The sequence below is a fragment of the Pseudorca crassidens genome, chromosome 16, assembly GCF_039906515.1.
Source record: "Pseudorca crassidens isolate mPseCra1 chromosome 16, mPseCra1.hap1, whole genome shotgun sequence".
Classification (NCBI taxonomy): Eukaryota; Metazoa; Chordata; class Mammalia; order Artiodactyla; family Delphinidae; genus Pseudorca; species Pseudorca crassidens.
Genome location: NC_090311.1, coordinates 56,258,220 through 56,282,344, shown reverse-complemented (window position 1 = coordinate 56,282,344; position 24,125 = coordinate 56,258,220). Strand labels below are relative to the sequence as shown.

Here is a 24,125-nt window from a genome sequence, read left to right as displayed (position 1 = left end):
GAAAACAAAACAAAAACCAGTAGGGTATGTCAGAGGGACACAGGAGCCAACTGAAAGAGCTCCCAATGTCCAAAACTGAAACCTTGAGCAATAAAATAAATAACATGTATTAGAATATAACCCAATGTGTAAATCTAAACCTAAATATCTGAGTCTATAGTGATGTAATAAATAATTAATAAGAATAGGCAAATCTCCCATACAGAAGAATTCCTGACAATTTATGTAGTTACTTTCTCATCAAATAGGTGGAGTATAATTCCCCACTCCCTTAATTGTGGGAGGGACTGACTTCCCTCTAAATATAGTACAGAAAAGTGAGGGGAGTAACTTTACAGTGGAGAAAGTTGACAAACACTACCTCAGCCATGTGATCAAGCTTAACATCTTGAGTGATAAATAATATGGGTAGAATATGCACTTAATATGATGTGGAAAAGCTATCACTTTACGAACCCTGTGGTCTTCCAAGAACCGGCAAGCCCAATGCAATCAAGAAAAAAAAAAAAAAAATCAGACAAAGCCAACTTGAGAAGCATGCTACTCACTACCTGACCTGCATTCCCCTAAAGTGTCAAAGTCATCAAAAACAGGAAATATTTGAGAAATTGTCATACTTTAAAGAGCTCTAAGGAGTCATTAGGACCAAAGGTAGTGTTCTATTCTAGATGGAATCCTGGGACAGAAAAGGGACATTAGGTAAACACTAAGTAAATCTGAATAGTTTGGACTTTAGTCACCAATCATGAGTCAACATTGGTTAATCAGTTTCGACAAATATACTAAAGTAAGATAGTTCCGCTCTAGAACTTGAATGATTAAGGTCTTTAAAACATGATATATTAATACTATCTTTCCGTATTCAACCCCCAGAAGTTTAATAAGTGCAGTAAACTATCAAAAATAAATGATCTCTTCTTTCTTTCCGAATCCCATTTCTCATTTCCTTAAGGTCCAATCCTCACAAGCCAGGACTATTCAAGCACATCCCAAACCCATATAGTCATTCGTACTGTGACCCAGTGAAACGGAGCTATTGGTTTCCCTACAAGTTTTCCTTCTGTAGATCTTTGTGAAAGCTTGAACATCAAGCTTTGTCAAATGACTCTGATTCTTCACCATATCTGTATCTTGTTCAGTGGAGGACATGCAGTCCTGGAGCTGATTCTAGAATCCATTTCAAAAATAAGGGAAGAGAGAGAGAAAGTGAGTCCAAGCAAAATGTCCCTGACATTTCTTCATTCCAAGAGGGTGTTTTTACCATAAGAAGGAATCATAGATTACTGGAGTTGGAAAAAGCCATGGATAAGATCCTTGTACTGGATGTAGAGATCAAGCCCCATAGAGATTAAATGACTTGCCCAAGGTCACAGTTTGTTAGTCTCTTAGAAGAAATAATACATTTTTCTAAAATAGGATGCTTCTCACATTTTAGTCTTTTACTCTCCTTAGCAAATTTAACCTTTTCCATGCAGCTGTTGAGATAACCTACTGGTTGTATAAGCTACATCAACACAAGGGACGTATCTCAGAAAATGCCCCCAGACTGCCTCCCTTTTCATTATTGAAAACCACGAGATGAAACTCTTTAATAACCCACTGCACAAGAGGACCATTACTGTCAGCATATACCACTCAGCCATATATTATAGCTTTTTACTTCTCCACACAAAATTGCCTTGAAATTTACATTTGCTATAAAGGATTCAAGTCCATCACCGTTAATTTCCCTCTACAAATTATGTTTAATTATCACCTCTTTCCACCTATAAAGAAGCCCCTCTTGTACTTCTGTCTCCATATAGCTCTCAAGAAGAGTTTCCTCAGCATGAATCTTTGATGGTGCTTTTATATCCCTTACGTGCCCTTCCTTGTCAAGCTCACACAGCCCACTTAGAGATATGGAAATGAACCGCTTGCCTGGCGCCTCATTTCCTTCATACATATGAAATCTGGTCTCCCTAAGCAGGAGAAAAAGAGGAACATTTTCCAGCTTTCGCCTGTGGACAGTTAGGCTAGAAACACCCCATTCTAGGATTCAGAGAAGCTTTGAAAGGCTATCCATGATTGATTGCTTAACAGGTCATATACTACATGTAATCTTTCTGATGCTTCAAGCATCATCTTTATTCTCTCCCTCAGTTGTGGAGCCCTAGAAGAAATCAGTTTAAGGGAAATATTGAGAAATCCCAATATTATATTTTACTCTTTTTTTCATTTAATTTCTGTGCTTCCTTAGTACCATATAAAGAGCATGGTCTTCAGAGTCAAAAATGTTAGCAGTCAAATCATAACTCTACCAAAAATTTACGTAACTTCAAGCAAATCGCTTATCTCTGAGTCCCTGTTCTCTCAACCTTAAACATAAAGCTATTTTAAGTTTAACTAAGATTAGCATGTATTATGCTTGGCACATTCAAGGAATTCAAATGTTAATTATCCCCTTCCAGATTCAATGAAGCAGTATTTTTGTCTCTAATCTACCGTCTGCAGCTGATGGAAACTCAACTCAAACTAGCTGAAGCTAAAATGGAATTCACTGACTCACCTAACCAGGAAGTCCTGGCATGTCTCTGGCTCTGGACATAGCTGGATTAAACTTCCCAAACAATGTCGCCATGGCTCTGGACTCTGTTTATCTCTGCTTGGAGTTGCTCTGAACATAAGCAGTGACCAAATGACTGGCAAAATAGCTAGTATAAGTTAAAGCTCTTCAGCCCCCTCTCTTAGTAGACCCTCAGTGAAGAAAACTGTCTCCTACTACTTACATATCAAGTTCAGGGAAGATTCTAACTGGACTTGCTTGAATCATGTGCCTGCCTCCCAGTCACTGTGACCATTGGGAAGGCACTACTCAGTTTGGCCGCCCTGGCTAAGGACCTACCATTGTGGTAGAGAACAAAGTGCCATGATTTATAGTCATAGGATTAAATGGAGTGAGGGATCCTCAAGAAACCAGAAGGACAATTAAAATAATACTGGGAGAAAAAATTTAAATAAATGACAACTATAGCTTCCAGTGTGCATTTTTGTCAATCAATAAATAAGTTCTTGGTTTCTTTATTCATAACCAGATTTTCTTTTGCACTCGAGATTGTCTTGTATGGGGACCTGTAGTCTATGTAGGGATTAGCAAACTACAACCCAGAGACCAAATGTGGCCCACTGCTTGATCTGTAAATAAAGTTTTATTGAAACACAGCCACACTCTTTCCTTAATGTATTGTCCATGGTTGTTTTGACACTACATTATCAGGGTGCAGTAGTTGAAACAGAGTTCATAGAGACTGCAAGGCCTGAAATATTTACTATCTCATTCCTTTCAGAAAAAAGTTTGCCAACCCCTGATCTATGTTACAATAACAAGATAATGAGAGAGGCAAAAAAAAAAAAAAAAGAAAGAAAGCTTACTTAGAATATTTGTTTGGATTCTGGAGAAGATGGCGGAAGAGTAAGAGGCGGAGATCACCTTCCTCCCCACAGATACATCAGAAATAAATCTACACGTGGAACTGCTTCTATAGAACACCCACTGAACGCTGGCAGAACACCTCAGACCTCCCAAAAGGCAAGAAACTCCCCAGGTACCTGGGTAGGGCAAAAGAAAAGAGAAAAAACAGAGACAACAGAATAGGGACGGGGCTTCCCTGGTGGCGCAGTGGTTGAGAGTCCGCCTGCTGACGCAGGGGACACAGGTTCGTACCCCGGTCCGGGAGGATCCCACATGCCGCAGAGCGGCTGGGCCCGTGAGCCTTGGCCGCTGGGCCTGCGCGTCTGGAGCCTGTGCTCCGCAACGGGAGAGGCCACAACAGCGAGAGTCCCGCGAACAGCAAAAAAAAAGAATAGGGACAGGACCTGCACCAGTGGGAGGGAGCTGTGAAGTTGGAAAGGTTTCCACACACTAGGAAGCCCCTTCGCGGGCAGAGACTGCGGGTAGCGGAGGGGGAAGCTTCGGAGCTGCGGAGGAGAGTGCAGCAACGGGTGCAGAGGGCAAAGCGGAGAGATTCCCGCACAGAGAATTGGTGCCGACGAGCACCCACCAGCCCGAGAGGCTTGTCTGCTCACCCGCCGGGGCGGCGGGGCTGGGAGCTGAGGCTCGGGCTTCGGTCGGAGCGCAGGGAGAGGACTGGGGTTGGCGGTGTGAACACAGCCTGAAGGGGTTAGTGCACCACAGCTAGCCGGGAGGGAGTCTGGGGAAAAGTCTGGCCCTGCCGAACAGGCAAGACTTTTTCTTCCCTCTTTTTTTCCTGGTGCGCAAGGAGAGGGGATTAAGAGCGCTGCTTAATGGAGCTCCAAAGATGGGCGCGAGCCGTGGCTAAAAGCATGGACCCCAGAGACGGGCGTGAGACGTGGCTAATAGCGCGGACCCCAGAGACAGGCATGAGATGCTAAGGCTGCTGCTGAAGCCAGAAGAAGCCAGTGTGCGAGCACAGGTCACTCTCCACACCGCCCCTCCCGGGACGCTGTGCAGCCCGCCACTGCCAGGGTCCCAGGATCCAGGGACAACTTCCCCCGGAAAAATGAACAGGGTGCCTCAGGCTGCTGCAACGTCACGCCGGCCTCTGCCACCACAGGCTCGCCCTGCATCCGTACCCCTCCCTCCCCCCGGCCTGAGTGAGCCAGAGCCCCCGAATCAGCTCCACCTTTAACCCTGACCTGTCTGAGCGAAGAACAGACACCCTACAGCAACTTACATGCAGAGGCGGGGCCAAATCCAAAGCTGAACCCCGGGAGCTGTGCGAACAAAGAAGAGAAAGGGAAATCTCTCTCAGCACCCTCAGGAGCAGCGGATTAAATCTCCACAATCAACTTGATGTACCCTGCATCTGTGGAATACCTGAATACACAATGAATCATCCCAAATTGAGGAGGTGGACGTTGGGAGCAAGATATATTACTTATTCCCCTTTTCCTCTTTTTGTGAGTGTGTATGTGTATGCTTCTGTGTGAGATTTTGTCTGTATAGCTTTGCTTTCACCATTTGTCCTAGGGTTCTGACCATCCAGATTTTGTTTCTTTTTTTTAAAAGGTTTTAAATTTTTTAAATATTTTTTATTTTAATAACTTTATTTTATCTTACTTTATTTTATTTTATCCTCTTTCCTTCTTTCTTTCTACTTTTTCTCCATTTTATTCTGAGCCGTGTGGAGGACAATCACTAGGTGCTCCAGCCAGGCGTCAGGGCTGTGCCTCTGAGGTGGGAGAGCCAACTTCAGGACACTGGTACACAAGAGACCTCCCAGCTCCACGTAATATCAAACAGCGAAAATCTCCCAGAGATCGCTATCTCAGCACCAGCACCCAGCTTTACTCAACGACCAGCAAGCTCCTGTGCTGGACACCCTATGCCAGACAATTAGCAAGACAGGAACACAACCCCATCCATTAGCAGAGAGGCTGCCTAAAATCATAATAAGGCCACAGACACCCCAAAACAAAACACCAGATGACCTGCCCACCAGAAAGACAAGATGCAGCCTCATCAACCAGAACACAGGCACTAGTCCCCTCCACCAGGAAGCCTACACAATCCACAGAACCAACCTTAGCCACTGGGGACAGACACCAAAAACAACGGGAACTATGAACCTCCAGCCTGCAAAAAGGAGACCGCAAATACAGTAAATTAAACAAAATGAGAAGACAGAGAAACACACAGCAGATGAAGGAGCAATGTAAAAACCCATGAGACCTAACAAATGAAGAGGAAATAGGCAGTCAACCTGAAACAGAATTCAGAATAATGATAGTAAAGATGATCCAAAATCTTGGAAATACAATAGAGAAAATGCAAGGAACATTTAACAAGGACCTAGAAGAACAAAAGAGGAAACAAGCAACGATGAACAGCACAATAAATAAAATTAAAAATACTCTAGAAGGGATCAATAGCAGAATAACTGAGGCAGAAGAACGGATAAGTGACCTGGATGATAAAATAGTGGAAATAACTACTGCAGAGCAGAATAAAGAAAACAGAATGAAAAGAACTGAGGACAGTCTCAGAGACCTCTGGGACAACATTAAACACACCAACATTCGAATTATAGGGGTCCCAGAAGAAGAAGAGAAAGAGAAAGGTACTGAGAAAATATTTGAAGAGATTATAGTTGAAAACTTCCCTAATATGGGAAAGGAAATAGGTAATCAAGTCCAGGAAGCACAGAGAGTCCCATACAGGATAAATCCAAGGAGAAACATGCCAAGACACATATTAATCAAACTATCAAGAATTAAATACAAAGAAAACATATTAAAAGCAGCAAGGGAAAAACAACAAATAACACACAAGAGAATCCCCATAAGGTTAACAGCTGATCTTTCAGCAGAAACTCTGCAAGCCACAAGGGAGTGGCAGGACATATTTAAAGTGATGAAGAAGAAAAACCTACAACCAAGATTACTCTACCCAGCGAGGATCTCATTCAGATTTGATGGAGAAATTAAAACCTTTACAGACAAGCAAAACCTGAGAGAGTTCAGCACCACCAAACCAGCTTTACAAAAAATGCTAAAGGAACTTCTCTAGGCAGGAAACACAAGAGAAGGAAAAGACCTACCATAACAAACCCAAAACAATTAAGAAAATGGGAATAGGAACATACATATTGATAATTACCTTAAATGTAAATGGATTAAATGCTCCCACCAAAAGACACAGACTGACTGAATGGATACAAAAACAAGACCCCTATATATGCTGTCTACAAGAGACCCACTTCAGACCTAGGGACACATACAGACTGAAAGTGAGGGGATGGAAAGATATTCCATGCAAATGGAAATCAGAAGAAAGCTGGAGTAGCAATTCTCATATGAGACAAAATACACGTTAAAATAAAGACTATTACAAGAGACAAAGTAGGACACTACATAATGATCCAGGGATCAATCCAAGAAGAAGATATAACAGTTGTAAATATTTATGCACCCAACATAGGAGCACCTCAATACATAAGGCGAACACTAACAACCATAAAAAGGGAAATTGACAGTAACAAAATCATAGTAGGGGATTTTAACACCCCACTTTCACCAATGAACAGATCATCCAAAATGAAAATAAAGAAGGAAACACAAGCTTTAAATGATACATTAAACAAGATGGACTTAGTTGATATTTATAGGACATTCCATCCAAAAACAACAGAGTACACATTTTTCTCAAGTGCTCTTGGAACATTCTCCAGGATAGATCATATCTTGGGTCACAAATCTAGCCTTGGTAAATTTAAGAAAATTGAACTCATATCAAGTATCTTTTCTGACCACAATGCTATGAGATTAGATATCAATTACAGGAAAAGATCTGTAAAAAATACAAACACATGGAGGCTAAACAATACATTACTTAATAACGAAGGTATCACTGAAGAAATTAAAGAGGAAATAAAAAAAAATACCTAGAAACAAATGACAATGGAGACACGATGATCCAAATCTATAGGATGCAGCAAAAGCAGTTCTAAGAGGGAAGTTTATAGCAATACAATCCTACCTTAAGAAACAGGAAACATCTCAAATAAACAAGCTAACCTTGCACCTAAAGCAGTTAGGGAAAGAAGAACAAAAAACCCCAAAGTTATTAGAAGGAAAGAAACCATAAAGATCAGATCAGAAATGAATGAAAAAGAAATGAAGGAAATGATAACAAAGATCAATAAAAGTAAAAGCTGGTTCTTTGAGAAGAGAAACAAAACTGATAAACCATTAGCCAGACTCATCAAGAAAAAAAGGGAGAAGACTCAAATCAATAGAATTATAAATGAAAAGGAGAAGTAACAACTGACGCTGCAGAAATACAAAAGATCATGAGAGATTACTACAAGCAAGTCTATGCCAATAAAATGGACAACCTGGAAGAAATGGACAAATTCGTAGAAATGCACAACCTGCCAAGATTGAAACAGGAAGAAATAGAAAATATGAACAGACCAATCACAAGCACTGAAATTGAAACTGTGATTAAAAATCTTCCAACAAACAAAAGCCCAGGACCAGATGGCTTCACAGGCGAATTCTATCAAACATTTAGAGAAGAGCTAACACCTATCCTTCTCAAACTCTTCCAAAATACAGCAGAGGGAGGAACACTCCCAAACTCATTCTACAAGGCCACCATCACCCGGATACCAAAACCAGACTAAGATGTCACAAGGAAAGAAAACTACAGGCCAGTATCACTGATGAACATAGATGCAAAAATCCTCAACAAAATACTAGCAAACAGAATCCAACAGCACATTAAAAGGATCCTACACCATGATCAAGTGAGGTTTATTTCAGGAATGCAATGATTCTTCAATATACACAAATCAATCAACGTGATACACCATATTAACAAATTGAAGGAAAATAAGCATATGATTATCTCAATAGATGCAGACAGAGCTTTCGACAAAATTCAGCTCCCATTTATGATAAAAACCCTGCAGGAAGTAGGCATAGAGGGAACTTTCCTCAACCTAATAAAGGCCATATATGACAAACTCACAGCCAACATCACTCTCAATGGTGAAAAACTGAAACCATTTCCACTAAGATCAGGAACAAGACAAGGTTGCCCACTCTCACCACTCTTATTCAACATAGTTTTGGAAGTTCTAGCCATAGCAATCAGAGAAGAAAAAGAAATAAAAGGAATCAAAATCGGAAAAGAAGTGAAGCTGTCACTGTTTGCAGATGACATGATGCTATACATAGAGAATCCTAAAGATGCTACCAGAAAACTACTAGAGCTAATTAATGAATTTGGTAAACTAGCAGGATACAAAATTAATGCACAGAAATCTCTGTCATTCCTATACACTATTGATGAAAAATCTGAAAGTGAAATTAAGAAAACACTCCCATTTACCACTGCACCAAAAAGAATAAAATATCTAGGAATAAACCTACCTAAGGAGACAAAAGACCTGTATGCAGAAAATTATAAGACACTGATGAAAGACATTAAAGATGATACAAATAGATGGAGAGATATACCATGTTCTTGGATTGGAAGAATCAACATTGTGAAAATGACTCTCCGACCCAAACCAATCTACAGATTCAATGCAATCCCTATGAAACTACCACTGGCATTTTTCACAGAACTAGAGCAAAAAATTTCACAATTTGTATGGAAACACAAAAGACCCCGAATAGCCAAAGCAATCTTGAGAAGGAAAAATGGAGCTGGAGGAATCAGGCTCCCTGACTTCAGACTATATTACAAAGCTACAGTAATAAAGACAGTACGGTACTGGCACAAAAACAGAAAGATAGATCAATGGAACAGGATAGAAAGCCCAGAGATAAACCCACACACATATGGTCACCTTATCTTTGATAAAGGAGGCAAGAATATACAGTGGAGAAAAGGCACCCTCTTCAATAAGTGGTGTGGGCAAACTGGACAGGTGCATGTGAAAGTATGAAATTAGAACACTCCCTGACACCATACACAAAAATAAGCTCAAAATGGATTAAAGACCTTAATGTAAGGCCAGACACTATCAAACTCTTAGAGGAAATCATAGGCAGAACACTCTGTGACATAAATCACAGCAAGCTCCTTTTTGACCCACCTCCTAGAGAAATGGAAATAAAAACAGAAATAAACAAATGGGACCTAATGAAACTTAAAAGCTTTTGCACAGCAAAGGAGACCATAAGACCAAAAGACAGCCCTCAGAATGGGAGAAAATATTTGCAAATGAAGCAACTGATGAAGGATTAATCTCTAAAATTTACAAGCAGCTCATGCAGCCTAATAACAAAAAAACAACCCAATCTAAAAATGGGCAGAAGATCTAAATAGACATTTCTCCAAAGATATACAGATTGCCAACAAACACATGAAAGAATGCTCAACATCATTAATCATTAGAGAAATGCAAATCAAAACTACAATGAGATATCATCTCACACTGCTCAGAATGGCCATCATCAAAAAATCTAGAAACAATAAATGCTGAAGAGGGTGTGGAGAAAAGGGAACACTCTTGCACTGCTCGTGCGAATGTAAATTGATACAGCCACTATGGAGAACAGTATGGAGGTTCCTTACAAAACTACAAATAGAACTACCATATGACCCAGCAATCCCACTACTGGGCATATACCCTGAGAAAACCATAATTCAAAAAGAGTCATGTACCAAAATGTTCATTGCAGCTCTATTTACAATAGCCAGGACATGGAAGCAACCTAAGTGTCCATCAACAGATGAATCGTTAAAGATGTGGCACATATATACAATGGAATATTACTCAGCCATAAAAAGAAACGAAATTGAGTTATTTGTAGTGAGGTGGATGGACCTGGAGTCTGTCATACAGAGTGAAGTAAGTCAGAAACAGAAAGACAAATACCGTATGCTAACACATATATATGGAATCTAAGAAGAAAAAAAATGTCATTAAGAGCCTAGGGGTAAGACGGGAATAAAGACACAGACCTACTAGAGCATGGACTTGAGGATATGGGGAGGGGAAGGGTAAGCTGTGACGAAGTGAGAGAGTGTCATGGACATATATACACTACCAAACATAGGGTGTATAGCTAGTGGGAAGCAGCTTCATGGCACAGGGAGATCAGCTAGGTGGTTTGTGACCACCTAGAGGGGTGGGATAGGGAGGGTGGGAGGGAGGGAGACGCAAGAGATACGGGAATATACATATATGTATAACTGATTCACTTTGTTGTAAAGCAGAAACTAACGCACCATTGTAAAGCAGTTGTACTCCAATAAACATGTTAAAAAAAAAGAATAATTATTTTTAGGCACAGAAAAGCACATTAATAAATAGGAACTTTTCAAAAGTAAAAAAAAAAAAAAAAAAAGAATATTTGCATCCACAATCTGTTAGTAATAGAAGTATTTTAGAAGTTAGAAAAATGTATCTTGCCCTACAAAGTGTCCTCCAAACAGTAGATACTGCTCAGGATATATATATATTTTAACATTGTTATTGGAGTATAATTGCTTTACAATGGTGTGTTAGTTTCTGCTTTATAACAAAGTGAATCAGCTATACATATACATGTATCCCCATGTCTCCTCCCTCTTGCATCTCCCTCCTACCCTCCCTATCCCACCCCTCTAGGTGGTCACAGAGCAACCAGCTGATCTCCCTGTGCTATGCAGCTGCTTCCCACTAGCTATCTATTTTACATTTGGTAGTGTATATATGTCCATGCCACTCTCTCACTTTGTCCCAGCTTACCCTTCCCACTCCCCATGTCCTCAAGTCCATTCTCTACATCTGCGTCTTCATTCCTGTCCTGCCCTTAGGTTCTTTGGAACCTTTTTTTTTTTTTTAAGAATCCACATATATGTGTTAGCATACAGTATTTGTTTTTCTCTTTCTGACTCACCTCACTCTGTATGATAGACTCTGGGTCCATCCACCTCACTACAAATAACTCAATTTCGTTTCTTTTTATGGCTGAGTAATATTCCATTGTATATATGTGCCACATCTTCTTTATCCATTCATCTGTCGATGGGCACTTAGGTTGCTTCCATGTCCTGGCTATTGTAAATAGAGCTGCAATGAACATTGTGGTACATGACTCTCTTTGAATTTTGGTTTTCTCAGGGTATATGCCCAGTAGGGGGATACTAGGGAGAAAATATTTGCAAATGAAGCAACTGACAAAGCATTAGTCTCCAAAATTTACAAGTAGCTCTTGCAGCTCAATATCAAAAAAAAAAAAACCCAACCCAATCCAAAAATGGGCAGAAGACCTAAACAGACATTTCTCCAAAGAAGATATACACATTACCAACAAACACATGAAAGGATGCTCAACATCACTAATCATTAGAGAAATGCAAATCAAAACTACAATGACGTATCACCTCACACCGGTCAGAATGGCCATCACCAAAAAATCTACAAACAATAAATTCTGGAGAGGGTGTGGAGAAAAGGGAACCCTCTTACACTGTTGGTGGGAATGTAAACTGATACAGCCACTATGGAGAACAGTATGGAGGTTCCTTGAAAAACTAAAAATAGAACTACCATACTACTCAGCATATATTTTTAATACATACTTAACAGCACAACCATCCACTAAATTCACTCAAGCTCCCGAACTAGGAGCTCTCCTTGAAGCATCCTTTTCCCCTCACACTCCACTTCATCCATAACTTCAAATCCTCTCAGGTCTACCTTCACACTACATCCTAAATACCTCTACTTCTCTCCATGTTTCAGCTTCCTCCCTAGTGCAAGCCAACACCATTTCTTGTGTAGACTAATGCATTAGTTTTGGGGGTTTTTAATAAATTTATTTATTTATTTATGTCTGCACTGGGTCTTCATTGCTGTGCACGGGCTTCTCATTGCCATGGCCTCTCTTGTTGCAGAGCACAGGCTCTAGGTGTGCAGGCTTCAGTAGTTGTGGTGTATGGCCTTAGCTGCTCCACAGCATGTGGGATCTTCCAGGACCAGTGATTGAACCCATGTCCCCTGCATTGGCAGGTGGATTCTTAACCACTGCACCACCAGGGAAGTCCCTGCATTAGTTTTGTAATGTTCTCCCTGCTTCTATTCTTACTCATCTATACTCCATAATCCCTTCAACCTCCAAGTTGGACCCTTTTAAAAACAAATTGGGTATTATTGCTTTCCTCCCTAAAGCCCTCCAATGGCTTCCCACTTCTTAGACTGAAACCCAACTTGTTGTCCTTGGACTGCAAGTCACTACGTGAACTGGTCCCTGCCCACCTCTTAGCCTCAAACAGAGTCACTCTAACCCCTCTGCCCCACTCCAGCTATGAAAGACTTCTTTGGTTCCTAGAATATGCCATGCTCATTCCCTCTTTAGGATTTTTCCTTCCCTCCTTCTGCCTGGAACTTTCTGCTCCCATCCCCACATGGCTGGCTGATTTTGCCTAGTAATTCAGGAATCCAAAGGTTACCTCTTCACTGGAATAAAAGATATTTTCCCATAACTTTTATAGAATATATTATATTGTGGTATTAAAAGTTACATTGTATTTTCTAACTGGTTACCACATACATTATGAGATTTGCATTATGTGTAATTACAAAGTAATTGACATCCATAACCTTATTGGTTATGACTTATCATCACGTTAATAGCCTGACTTTCTAACATGATCTAGGTGGTGATCGGAGCAATATGAACATGATGATATATGCTAGGCGAATGACTCTTTTAATGAGATGTAGCAATACGATATTCATTTATTTTATTATTTTCATAGACTTTGACTAATTGTTTCATAATTAGCTCCAGCTCATTTACAAGTTTTGTGAGCTTGTTGTTGAAGTTAACAATCATTGGGTAAAATAGATTTGACACTGATGTGTACTATGAAAATATGGGTGTATGTCTGTTTAGATAATTCAATGAAGCTGTATATTTTGACCCCGGAGCTTTTGACTTCAAGTAGCTCAGACAAAAAAAAAAAAAAAAACATCATGATCAAAACATCAAATCTTATGACTTTTTAGAATATTGTGAGACAGGAGGTATTTACAGATTTTCTGTTATAGGACATAGAGTTTTAATTGACACTGAATGAACTTTGATCTAACAGGGTGTTAGCACTACATAAAAAAACCTTTGGGGCTTCCCTGGTGGCGCAGTTGTTGAGAGTCCGCCTGCCGATGCAGGGGACGCGGGTTCGTGCCCTGGTCCGGGAGGATCCCACATGCCGCGGAGCGGCTGGGCCCGTGAGCCATGGCCGCTGAGCCTGCGCGTCCGGAACCTGTGCTCCGCAACAGGAGAGGCCGCAACAGTGGGAGGCCCGCGTAGTGCAAAAAAAAAAAAAAAAAAAAAAGGTTTTATTGCACTATGACTGACCTCTGCCGGTTCATAGTTATTATGAATAGCGACAGGTTGAAATGAATATATTAATGCAGGTTAAAACTAATATTTAAATCCATACCTTCTGAACTTCAGCCAAGTGCTAGCCACCTTACTGAGTATGTCAACCCCCTATTTGTCCACAAAGACATTTTGACGACTTGGTGAAATGCCATTTAAAAAACATCCAGATACAAATGCTTGATCTACAAACAGTATCAAAACCAGGAAATGGGGTTTGTCTGTCATGATTTTTTCTTAATGACCCCATCTTAGGTCCGGGTGGGAACTGCTTTTTCTCCTCAGTGCTCACAAAGCAGCTTGTAATTTTAATCAAAAATATCTCAGATCTGTAGTTTGTCACGCCTTCCAAGAAAACCAGATGTTGTCTCTCTCTTATCATCTAGCACTTCCTTTAATGTTAGGGATCTTATTAGGAAGCTGCCTTCATACCTCAGGATATAAGGCCAACCATAACGAGCTATGCACTCAGACAATCACAGCTCACCTTCTACAATCTTGCTAATTATCTAGGGTCTTAGCTGCCACACACTCAGTACTGCAGCTTTTGGTATGAAAACAAAACAAAACATTTCTTTGACCAAAAGTACCAAAGAAAATGTGAGTTTTGCTCATTATATGCATTGTTATGAAAAGAGTCAAAGAGCTCTAGGTATTTGGAAAAAAACCTTAGCCTTGTCACTACATAGAATTTGTAGCATTCTCCCCACCATGGAGTCTCATCAGGTGATTTGTTTCTCTTACATGAACTGAGAGCCACGTGTCTATCACTCACTGATTAACTGCGGAGACAGAGCTTTAATGGTAGACATTCCTGGAGTTTGAGTCGTGTGTGTGTGTGTGTGTGTGTGTGTGTGTGTGTGTGTGTGTGTGTGTGTGTGTGTGTGTGTGTGTGTGTGTGTGTGTGTGTGTGTGTGTGTGTGTGTGTGTGTGTGTGTGTGTGTGTGTGTGTGTGTGTGTGTGTTTAGTAAATAGGTGACCAATCTGGGGCAGAGAAGAGGAGAATCCCTCAACAGATAACGAATCCAGTTTCCATAAATGGATGAAAGCTTGGCAGTTTTGGGGTTTTTTTCCTCACCTCTACTTCCCCCTCCTAAGCTCTAGCCCTTCTCTTCTCCCCAGGGCAGGTCATTTTGCCCGTTAATGGTTGCCCCAATTTCCCAAAGAGACACTTCCAAACCCCATACATAAAACTTTGTGTTCCTAATTTTTTTTTTAATGATAGACTCTTAGAAAGGAACTACTAGAAAATTTTGTAGAAAACATTTCTAAGGACCTTATTGTGTATTGCCAAAATGGCATTCCATTTATTCATCTCAGAACAGAGATCTCCTGTGGTTACAAAGTTTAACTCCCAGGACTGAGAACTCAAGACAGTTCTAGCAACATGATTTTACTCTTTCTTCCTGGAAGTTGTTGCCCACGAAGGCTATAAAGCAATAAATCACTTCACTGTTAGCTTCAGAACTTGTCTGAAAACTAAGTTATATGAATAATTAATTTGCCCATCTAGATAAACAGACCTTCTTGTCAAAACAATAGATTGTTCACAGGAGCAAACAGCTCACATGTCAAACTATTTTTACTTAGAAGACTTTCTTAAAGATCCTTATCTTGCAGCGCTCACCAATCTTAAGCTCTTGCATCATACTTTGGCCATTCCCTATCAGATCTTCACACTAAACCTGCCTTAAACCACTTGAGCCCAGATCCTCAAATTGTAGAGATTTCTACCAATGACCATCCTCTTTTCTGCCATGAGTAAGACTCTGCTGGGGTACGTTCTCCCTTACTGCTATAGGTTTAATCAAGCTAGCTTTGCTTAAGCCTCAGTTTATTCTAGTGACGTTTCGGCAAGTCAAAGTCAAAGCATCCAACAAATATGTATTAACTTGCTTTTGGGGGCTAGATTTGGGGGATTGAGTGTTGACTAAAGGTGAGAACAATCCGTGTAATCCTGGGAGGGAAAAATATATTTGTCAAACCATTACAAATATATACACTTCCATTGTGATTCGTGTTATATGGGACAGTTATAAGGTGGTGTGAGAGCAAGTAACCGAATAATGTGACACTTTCAGGGAGAATAAGATGAATGCATTGAGTAAGTAATGTTTGATCTGAGATTTCAAGGATGAGTAAGTCTCAACTAGGAAAAGATGAAGAGAAAGGGGTAGAGGAAGAGAAAGAATGGAAGGGAAAAGGGATAAACACAGAAGAAGGGGAGGAGCAAGGAAAGTGGAGGAGGGGGAGACTAAGGAAGAGGGGAAAGGGGGAAGAGGGAAGGGAGAAGAGGAGGAAGTGAGAGGGAGGGGAGAGAGGGGAAGTCAGAACTTTCTAGGCATATGGAAAATCTGTGTGAGGACAACTGAAATAAATAAATAAATTCCCCTCATCCTAGAACAGAGAGCAAAGGGAAAGCAATATAAGGTAAGACTGGGGAGGTCAATAGGAACAATATATAGGCATATAGACCAGAAAAGTCGTACAATTTAACCTTCAGCCTTAAGTGTGTGAGAGTGCCTGCTTTATCATATTTTCACTAACATTATCATATTTTCATCTTTGCTAACTTGGTCCATGAAAAATATCCCATTATCATAATTTTTAATCCTTTGTTTACTGGTGGATTTACAAAGAAAAGCTAATTTAACATTTTTATTTCCTCCATTATAAGTTATCTCTTCATTTCTTGACCTTAATATAACCATTGAGATTCTTGTTTTTCTGTCTATTTGAACAAGATTTTATATATTGTGATATTAGCCCGTCAGCATAATTTTTACAAATATTTCTCCTAGTTCAGTGTTGGCTTTTAATCTTTGTATTGTTTTATAAATACATAGCAATTTATTTTTATACATTATGAATATTTTTATTTGTGATTTTTCCTTTGCTTTTCTGCCAAGAGAGTCTTTCTTAATCCAAAGATTTAATCACCTAAATATTTTAAAGAGTTTTATAATTTGCGTTTCTCCATTTAAATCTTGAAATATTTGGTATTTATTTTGGAGCATATCATCTGTTAAGGATCTAAATATACTTCTTCCCCTTAATAAGTTTCCAGTGGTTGCAGAATTATTCATTGACTAATCTTCCCATCCTCTCTCTACAAGTTCTTGATACCTCCGTTATCATATTCTGCCTTTTCAAATACTAGCTAGAAGCTTTTATAAAGTCACCTATTCTACTTAGTCTGTTTGTTTATCCCTAGGGCTACAGTGATTTAATTATTGGAGACTTACACTAAGTTTTAATATCCGGTTGCAGCCTGTCCCAGCTCTCACCTGGTTATTCCTCCAGTAGCACTTTAGAATAACAGTATCAAGTTCTGAAGAAACAAATCCTTTTGAAATGTTAATTTGCAGGTTGTGAGCAGGTCCACCTTCTTATACTGTAATGCCATTCCAGACACTTCATGGAGCACATACGTTATTTAGCCTGCTAATTCAGGTTTCCAGAGCTGTTAATTAGAAATACTAATACCCAAAGACCTGTATTTGAGGTCACATTTCACCACTTTCAGCATCTACTTACGGATGCCTTCTGATTTCTGCTTTCCCACGTGTAATATAAGATGGTGGGCCCTGTGCATCACGTGAAGCTATCGCGAGGATGAAATCATGTATGAGGAAGCTTTTGTGAGCGAGAGGTCAAGATAAGTGCTAGAGGGGCTTCCCTGGTGGCGCAGTGGTTGAGAGTCCGCCTGCCAAAGCAGGGGACATGGGTTCGTGCCCCGGTCCGGGAAGATCCCACGTGCCGCGGAGCGGCTGGGCCCGTGAGCCGTGGCCACTGAGCCTGCACGTCCGGAGCCTGTGCCCCGCAACGGGAGAGGCCACAACTGTGAGAGGCCCACATACTGAAAAAAAAAAAAAAAAAAAAGTGCTAGAGTCTGGAGCTAGGCTAGGCCTTCCTCTTGTGGCCATGACGGGGCCACAGTTACACCAGCCTCTTCATCTTCATCACCTTACTTGGCCTCTTCAGCCTAAAACCTCCCAATGGTCAGGATCAAGTTTTGTAATTAATATTGTAAAGGCAAATACCTCAATGCTTAAACGGTACTACAGTGTAATCCTGCTATAAAGTGAAGAGCCTTAAAAACAAACAAAACAGTGGCCCCTCAACCTGAAAGAGCTTGGATTTGAGGACATTGAGTTTTCTCCATGACCAGAGGGGAGAAAATGATGGTTTTCTGTGTGCTCATTCTATGTGAAGAAAGGAAGAGTCATGGGCCTGCCATGAGGTCAAGCAAATAGCTAACAGAAAAAAGAAAAGAGGAACAGGAGAGGCCCCTTTAAAATTCACCCGGCCCCCTCACCTAGGGGGCAGAGATGAATTTCAAAGAAGATGAAAATCCCTACTCTTTCCTAGATGGGATCTCTCTTCCTCCAGCCCAGAGTGCTGTTTGCCCAGGTCCAGCCTTACAGGAAAGTGGATCCCAGAGAGGCATCCCTGAAGGCACAGCCACCCTCCGCTCCTCTGAGGCTGGACTCCAGGTTGTCACACACCCCAGCAAACCCCAACAAGTTAATTTGTAATCTTAGGGGGAAAATGATGGTCACACTATGTTTGTCACTGAGCACTCTCCCTGCCAGTTTAAACAGCTGATTAGTTAGCACCACTGGAATCGATCTGCATCAGTTCCACCTGCATGCACCCACCAGGAACCACTTTATTGTAAATCAAACATTCTGCAAACATCTCACAAAGGGGCCAGGCTTTGCTAACAAGCCGTCCCTTCCTGCTGCCTGTTGGCAGCGCCCAACAAATGAGGAGTGTGATCAACATTTATTTCAAAAATTCTCTCTTCAGGCTTCCCCGGTGGCACAGTGGTTGAGAGTCCACCTGCCGATGCAGGGGACACGGGTTCGTGCCCCGGTCCGGGAAGATCCCACATGCCGCGGAGCGGCTGGGCCCGTGAGCCATGGCTGCTGAGCCTGCGCGTCCGGAGCCTGTGCTCCACAACGGGAGAGGCCACAACAGTGAGAGGCCCGCGTACCGCAAAAAAAAAAAAAAAAAAAAAAAAATTCTCTCTTCAGGGTCTTTTGAGCCTGGGCAGGGGTTAGAGAAGCAGGAATGGATTGGGGCTTCTGAATACAAGCACACGCACAAGGTTGTAGATTGGTCTCCCTGGAACAAGGGCCAAGGTTTGACCAGACCCTTCCTTTAAAACAAATTTTAAAAAAAGGGCAAAAGTTTTGAGTAGACTTTTCACAAAAGAAGATATATGGATGGCCATAAGGACATGACAAAACACTCAATATCATCTGTCATCTTGGAAATGTAAATTAATGCCTCAGTGAGATACCTCCACCACCACCAGGATGGCTAAAAAGACTGACAACACCCAGCGTCAGTGAGGCAGTAGAGCAAACTGAACTTTCAAACATGGTGGGCGAGAGTGTAACATGGGATAACTACTTGAAAAAAGGGTTTTCAATTTCTTATAAAACTAAACATACATATACCCTGTCACCAGCAATTTTTCTCCTGTTTATTTACCCAAGATAAATGAAAGCACATGTGCACACAAAGACCTGTACGCAGACATTCACAGCAGCTTTACGCACACTAGCCAAAATCTGGAAACAGCCCAGGTAATCATAACCAGGTGAATGGATAAACAAACTATGGTATATCTATACATAGGGAATACTACTCAGCAGTAAACACGACTGAATTACTGATACACACAACATGGATGAATCTCAGAAACATTATGCTGAGGGAGGAAACTTACCCAAAAGAGTACCTACTCTATGATTCCATATATATGACACTCCAGAGCAAACCAAACTAGAGTGGGGAAAAAATCGTAATATTGATTGCCCCCAGGGAGGTGGGGTTGTAGATTGAGTAGGATGTGGCATGAGGAAACTTTTTGGAGTAATGGTCATATTGTATACCTTGATAGGGGTTTGGATTACACAGGTGTATGCAGATGTCAAAACTCAGTGGAGGGTCCACTTAGGATTTCTACACTATTGTATGCAAACTTTACCTCAGAATTCACAAGAGAGAAACATAAATGAATATTAAATTTAATTAAGGCTATGTGTGCTGAAGTATTTGGAGTGAAGTGTACCAAAGTCTGCAACTTACTTAAAATGCACTTTAACATAGGATGGATTGGTAACTGGATAGAAGGATGGACAGAAGGATAGATGTGACATGAAGCAAGTGAAATAAAACCTAAGTACGGGTGAGGGGGTTAGGTTATTCACTGTAAAATCCTTTTAACTTTCTGTACGTTGGAAATTTTTTCATAATAGTGTGTCATGAGAAAAAAGAAGAGATAGAGGATCTTCCTCACCTGGTCAGCATTAATAGCACACAGGGGCTTTGTGCCTTGTCTGAGTGTCCCGTGGTCTCTAAATCAGTCTTTACCCTATCCACTGACTAAATAAAATGATTAAATTTTGACTACCCAGAAGACAAACCTGCCAGGTATAACACAGAACACGCTCCTTAGTGAAAAAAAAAAACATGTGCAGGAAATATTATAATTGGTTTCCAAGAGCCTTCTATAAAACAAGTTCAACTCTTTAATTAAGGAGACGGGACAAAAGCATTTTGTCTTGAGATACTTTCCCTCTGGCTTTGTGGCTTCTATGTGAATCTCAGTATGTGGGCAGGAAAGCCGGAGAAAACTGTGCTCCCATTCTGGGTAATGGAGAGCTCTATTGTCTGAGTTTGGTTAGAAGGCATGAAGGTCAAAACCTGATTTTGCCAAATGTGGTCCCGACAGCCTCATGCAGGAACCGCTCAGCTCATTTGCTGACAGACAATTGCATTGTCAGCGCTGCATGGTTGAGGGTAATTGTGCGATGATGACTCCCCTGTAAACCTTACATCCGAAGGCAAAACTCTGGGCATAGTGTGAGCAGTGGGGAAGAGGAGAATTGGACTGCAAGGGAGAGCAGCTGGACGCCTATGGTCCGGTGACTTTGAGGGGGGTTTGTGGAGGCACATAGGGGAGAACCACTGGCTCACTGGGCAGACAGTTATGGTAATACAACATCACAAGGTGATGGTTACAAGATAACATGGTTGCAAGAACACTTGGATTGATGAGGACTTGGCAACCGAGGTGGAACAGGATTTAAGGAGGCACTAGGTGTGTTAACACTGCTTGGACTGGTTTAGGAGATAAGCACCCGGCTGCTAAATTTAGCTTTACCTGGGTTCAAGTCCCAGATGGCCATTGACCAGCTCTGTGCCCATGGGCAAATTGCTCTAACTCTCTAGGCCTCTGTTGTACTTTATCTGCCAAATGATTTACATAAATTGTAGCCCATGTATGGTTACCGTGAGGCTTGTGAGCAAGGTAAAAAGCCGAGAATAATGCCAGGTGTGTGATGGCATCGTGTCAGTGTTCACTGTGACTTGAGGCAAACTGCCCTTCTTCTGGGCCTTGGGCCGTCTTGAGTTACAGTAATACAGTGTTAGGCTTCAAATAGTACTCTCTGTTGCCTGGCTACTGTCAGCCCTCCATTCCGGTTGGATATTCTTGTTCTGGGCATGGGCCATAACTTACCAGGGTATAAGTGCGAGATACGAGCAAGTCTGTTTTAGGCTGAGCACGTACATCTTGAGGATTCTTTTGGAGAATTAAGGCACAGGGTCCCTAAACTTCTGGGTGCTTAGCAAACATTTCTAGGCCTTAGCTTTCTCTTGTTAGACTAGGGATAATAATGCCAGATGTTGCAGAGTTATTGTGAGGATGAGGACAATAAATTAAAAAGTGCCTGTCATCATACCTGGCTCATAGTAATTGCTTGATAAATCATATTTGCATATATATATACATACACACACACACTTATTGAGCAATTAGTATATGCATATATAAACAAAACAAATATATATACACATATAGCTGTAGTAATAATTATCATATATCGTATAAACAGATGAATGAGGGTTGCAGGTGAATATTTATCTAGATATATGAGTGCCCTTTTTATCAGGCCTAGGCAACTTAGAAAGCAAGGATCCAGCAAACATTTACATATGTTTGGTAAATTTTATTTAATTCTACCTGATTCTGTTTAAAAACTATATATATTATGGTAATAAAACTTATGAGATATTTAATACTCCATGTAGAGCAAAGGTTAAAAGAAACAATTTTCTGTGAAGCACCTACTAATAGTAATAGATTGGTAGTGGTGGTTCTGATATTGATGGTAACGCAAAATACACAAAGTATTTCCCAGTTTAACAATGTATGTTCATTCAAAGCCTTCTCCTTCTGAACATGTTAAAACCACCAAGCAAAATAACATGTAATTTTACTTCTACATATGGCAGATGAGCAAATTGAGAACTCGGGAAAACACGGAACTTCACTCATTCTTTCATTAAACATGTTTGGTAACCCGTCATGTGCCCAGCATAGTGCACTGAGTTTAGGGCACAAGGAGGACCAAGTCATTATAACTGTGGACAGGGGATTAAAATCTAGGTAACATAGTGTTTTTCCAGGTCCCACCAGATACGCCCTAAAAATAAAAGTCTCCGGTTCAAAAAAATAAGTGAATTGCAACATCCTGCTTATGCCCCTGGTGGAGATTTGCAATGCATGTGGGCATATTAAATGTTCTAAGAAGTCCTAGGAAATGTTCACTATTTAACTCTGCACTTCAACAATTATTTGACCACAGAATCTTTTTGCCAACAAGACATATTCATATAATCTGGGAATTCTGTACTAGAAGAGGACAGACATACACACACATGTGATGGCATATGACAAAGGTGGGGACAGCTTGGTGGCCTGAGCAGCCTGAAAACAGGACAAGGGAGTCAGATCTGCCTCTCTGCATTAACCAACGGTTCAAGAAACCTCCCACATTTGAGCCAAAGTCCTGTAGCCAAAAGATGGAAGTACCGGGACCATCCCAGAGCACCTTGAACCAGACTACAGTGTTTCTAACAAGAAAAGACAGACTTTCTGTGTTTACTCTGCACACTCAATAAGTATGATTTTTTAAGGTTTGTGCTCTCTTTGAGAAGTTCAGCATTGACTTCTCAACATGTAAAACAAAGAGGTTGAACTTGGTCATTTCTTACTGCATGCCGGCCTTCCATGATTCTCTGCTTTAAAGGTACACACATTCTGCAGGGTTTCGTTAAGAGCCAGTGGTCCACAGGCCAGCAGAGCAAGGCATTTCTGCCCCAACCCCAACCAAGCTGAAAACCAAAGCTCTTTACAAAGAGGTTGAACTTTTTAATGATGAAATGTATTGATTTAGGCTGGAGAGGATGCCAAATTGCATCATAACGGATACCACGAGAAAGAAGCTTCCAGGTTCGATTTGACTGTAATATAGAGTTGGGAACTCAGAAAGCCATAAGATAATTGCTTTGACATCTCCACTTATGAAGGATTTCATCATACCAATGGGTAACTCTGGGTTACTCCAGAACCTAGAGTTCTGTTCAAAAGAAATACAAAGAAATAGACTCAAGGACATAGAAAACAAACTTATGGTTACCAAAGGGAAAAGCAGGGGAGGGGGGGGGAATAAATTAGGAGGTTGGGATTAACACATACACAGTACTATATATAAAATAGGTAAACAACAAGGACCTACTGTATAGCTCAGGGAACTATACTCAATATCTTGTAATAACCTATAATGGAAGAGAATCTGAAAGAGAATATATATATATAACTGAGTCATTTTGCTGTACACTTGAAACTAACATGACATTGTAAATTAACTATAATTAAAAGAAAGAAATACAAAGAAGAGGTACATGTGTGAGTACCTTGTAGCCCCACGCGTATAAGCAGCACTCCCATACAACCATACTCCTGTATAGTCTTCACAGAGATCATTAGCATATATGGGATACCTCCTTACTCAAACTAGGGTCTCTAACTCCATAGGCTGACTACATATTCTCAGGAGTTCATAAAAGGAGATTAAAAGAAGATAAAAAGAAGATCCTGAGGAAAAAGAACAAAGCAGGAGGCATAATGCTCCTAGACTTCAGACAACACTACAAAGCTACAGTAATCAAAACAGCATGGTATTGGCACACAGACAGACATATGCATCAATGGAACAGAATAGACAGCCTAGAAGTAAACCCACACACCTATGGACTGTTAATCTTCGACAGAAGAGGCAAGAATATACAGGACAGTCTCTTCAGCAAGTGGTGTTGGGAAATTTGGACAGTCACATGTAAATCAATGAAGCTAGAGCACACCCTCACACTATACACAAAAATAAACTCAAAATGATTTAAAGACCTAAATA

The 24,125-nt window shown here is 40.7% G+C and overlaps 2 long non-coding RNA genes across 2 annotated transcripts in view; one reads left to right on the top strand and one right to left on the bottom strand.

Annotated features, from left to right (window-relative positions):
- Positions 1–3,201, top strand: part of LOC137209158 (uncharacterized) — a 41,122-nt gene extending 37,921 nt beyond the window's left edge. Inside the window, exon 5 of the long non-coding RNA XR_010935925.1 lies at positions 2,451–3,201. This is a non-coding gene — a long non-coding RNA (uncharacterized lncRNA). The remainder of the gene's footprint in view (positions 1–2,450) is intronic.
- Positions 1–24,125, bottom strand: part of LOC137209159 (uncharacterized) — a 104,081-nt gene that overhangs the window by 29,898 nt on the left and 50,058 nt on the right. The gene's annotated exons all lie outside the window — the stretch shown is intronic.